The sequence below is a fragment of the Rhipicephalus microplus genome, chromosome 10 (genome assembly GCF_043290135.1).
Source record: "Rhipicephalus microplus isolate Deutch F79 chromosome 10, USDA_Rmic, whole genome shotgun sequence".
Classification (NCBI taxonomy): Eukaryota; Metazoa; Arthropoda; class Arachnida; order Ixodida; family Ixodidae; genus Rhipicephalus; species Rhipicephalus microplus.
The window spans coordinates 84,973,317-84,976,653 of NC_134709.1; the positions used below are offsets into that span (position 1 = coordinate 84,973,317).

A 3,337-nucleotide genomic window follows, 5' to 3' on the forward strand; every position below is an offset into this window, starting at 1 on the left:
TGCAGCGCACGTTTGTAAGGACGAGAAAGAGAACCACATCGTTGCCTCTGGCCGGCGACCTCGGCACAGTCGAATGGTATGACCGTGCTTTACAGACCAAATCAGGATCGTGATACATGAGCATCGCGATTGGATCTTAAACACACTTTTGAGTATCTATATTTTTGCATGGAGATACATTCGAAAATTTTATTCCAAGTACTGGAATACCTTAAAGATGTATCGGTTCTATCACGATACTGTACACTACACTGGGATATCATAACTTTTTTGTCACAAATACGCTGGCTTATTTTGAAGAGGGAGAGGAAGACTTGTGCTACGCTGCAAGTCGCTTACATAGGTGGAGGCGGCATAGGGTTCCCTGCCCACACAGAATGGCGCGTACGGTAAAGCGGCCAACGCTGAGACGGCAGAACCACGGAGGCAGCTGACGCTCTGATAACGAGATTCGCAGTGTCGCAGGACAGGTTATGCAGCCATAGAGTTTCCTATAAGTACACTAGAGAGAACTCTGGAGCTGGTGTCTATGGTAGCTGCAAAGCATGTCGCGTCGGCGAGTATAGAAATGATGGGGAGTGCACAGTTTAGCCCAAAAGATACGAAAAGCTCTTTGACTAGCCTGTGTTTTGGAGTCCCTCTATCCGCACCCCTCTCCTCCCCGCAGGTGTTGGAGTGGTGCCAAGTAGCTTACGCGCTCCTAGCAGTGCGCGGCGACGTCTATCTCCCTCGCCTGCCGTCCGCCGCCTGTCCGCTCTCTTTCTCTTCATCATCTCTACTGCTCGCAAAGCTCGAGCTAACTCCTCACGTAGGCATCATCTCTCCCGCACTACCTTCTTCCGTTTGTCGGTGAGAAGAAGCGATGAGCCGGCGGGTGCGCGACAAGGTGGACAGTGCGCCACTGTCCTCCTTGCTTTCCGCAAGTGTGCGCGTACCTTTCCCGACTATCTTTGACGCTGTGAGGGTTAGTGAAACCGATCGCGTTCGCGAATGGCGACGTCAACACCGATAAGTAGTAAGCCAGGGAAGCCAATTGCAAGCGTCGGCAGTGGAAGACCAGTGACACCGACGAGGTGCGAGTCAAGAACACCGATCCCGTTCAAGAATGCAGACGGCGCGCGGGTAACACCGATCAGACGCGAGCCAAGGAAGCCGAATGCAAGCGTCTTAAACCGTCACCCCCGGAAAATCTTTTCAGGCCTGCGCCCAGCAATCTGACGTCATTTCCGGCCGGCCGACTCTCGGGGAAGCCGCAGCGGCAGCGAGCGCAGCGTGGGCGGCGGTGGTGACGGTTCGGCGGCGTGGTGTTGACGGTGTTTCGCGTTTGTTGCTTTCCGTTGTTGTTTTGCGGCAATTTCGTTTCCGTGCGTGATGCTGGAGTGATGCGACAATGCCGAATAAGTGTTGTGTACCCGGATGCACCGGCAACTACAAAACAGGAAAGAAGATACAAGTGTTTTCCTTCCCTAAAGACGCCGACGCTCTCAAACAATGGCTACGTGCCATTCCTAGGAAGGACTTCGTGCCGACTTCGTGCACTAAGGTAAGAATTTGAGATGCTCCTGTTCTTAGCTTGTCGTTGCTTGTTCGGGTAGAAATCACCTATGATGGGAAATACTTGAGCGTGTGGCCGCCGGGCCTCGCGAAGCGCTGACGCCAGCAGTTGATGAGAATCGCCCAGAAAGGCACGTTCGCAGCAAGGATGGTAAGCTGCGCTTTGTTCACTAACAGTGCCGTGGTGTCGTCCATTCTTGCAAGCTCTCGGTGGAAGCGCTTCGTGGAGTGCGGTGACATCACGCTCCCGTGTTTCCTTTCATGTTGCTTGTACCGCTTAGCGCAGCGCTTTTATTTAGATGCTTGCAAAACGTAGGTAGACTTTGTTTTAGCTACACGGACTGTAAACACGGTCATGCAAACGGGAGCGCATTTTTTTTCTTTTGAGAAGTGGCGTCTCAGACGTTCTTGAAACGTTTGTGCAGGTGTGCGCGGATCATTTCGACGCTTCATGCATCGAGAAGACGACATCGTACACGGATCCAAGGACAGGGAGAGTTATTGAAGTTGCACTCCCAGTACCACGGTTGCGTCCTGGATCTGTCCCAACGGTATTTCCCGGCTGTCCGTCCTACCTATCAGTACGAGACCAGAGCACGAGAGAAACCCCTGACGCCAAGAGGAGCCGACAAGAAGCCTCCCAACTCGCCCGTGCTGTAGAAGAGTCGCTGGCGTCATATGAAGCGGAGCAAGAACGAGACCGGTTTTCGTCCCTCGAAGAACTAAGGGCTCGCCTGCAAGGGGTGTCAGTGTCTCCGAAGTGGACTGTGATTCATAAAGAAGAGTCTCCATGTTTTTGAACATTATCGACTATCGTGAACCTTGTTTGAATGCGTCATTGACCGTGTTTGCAAACCTTGAAGTCTTTGCCTGCTATCAAGGTTCACCAATCAAGAACCTTGGTAGCGCTGTTGTACCAGACTCAGTTCAAAAAGTAAGTTCCTTGTTGGAAATTTTGAACAACCTGTCGATGCTGTCTGAGGAGCGCTGCACTTATCGCCACCTGGCTCAGGCAATACATTCCCTTCTGGACAAATTGGAAGCCAGCATTGATGAAGGCAAGAAAGAGACGGTGAACTTTATGAAGGAGCAGCTCCTACTTCTTTCTGCAAAGCGCATTCAGTATAGCGCCCAGGTGATGGTCTTTGCATGCATCTTGCGTACAATGTCACCACATGCCTACAAGTTCCTGAGAAGCACAGGTGCACTAACTTTGCCCCACCCAAGCACTATTAGAAATGTGTGCTCGTCTATTCAAATGTGCCCACAAGTTGATTCTTCTGACGACACTTTCCTTCACTATGTGTCTCAGAGATTCAAACATCTGCAGGCACATGAACAATCTGTTTTGTTTTGAGTTTTATGTGGCAAGATATTGTGTTTTGTACTTTTGGCATATTTTCAGCATTAAGGGCAACATCTTGTGTTGCCTGTCGTCTGCCTGGACCGAGAACAATGCGCACTGTGATATTTGTACAGACGGCGTCTGGCTGTGATAAATAAATATGCATTATTCCATTCACGATATTCATTATTTCTTGATACCTTGATAAGTTCCCCAACCGCGGTGGCTCAGTGGCTAAGGCGTAGCGCTGCTGAGCACTAGGGCGCGGTTTCGATACCCGGCTGCGGCGGCCGAATTTCTGATGGAGGCGAAAAGCAAAAACGCCCGTGTGTACGAGATTTCGGCACACAATAAAGATTCCCAGGTAGTCAAACTTAATCCTGAGCCCTCCCCTACGGCGCGCTTCATCGCCTGCGTTGCGTCGGCGCGTTAAACCAT

At 51.1% G+C, this 3,337-nt stretch overlaps 1 long non-coding RNA gene across 1 annotated transcript; it reads left to right on the forward strand.

Annotated features, from left to right (window-relative positions):
* Window positions 1-1,179: 1,179 nt before the first annotated feature.
* LOC142774464 (uncharacterized) lies at window positions 1,180-3,074 on the forward strand. Its single transcript, XR_012886411.1, has 2 exons — window positions 1,180-1,543; window positions 1,980-3,074. It is a non-coding gene; the product is annotated as an uncharacterized LOC142774464 (long non-coding RNA).
* The last annotated feature ends 263 nt before the right edge of the window (window positions 3,075-3,337 follow it).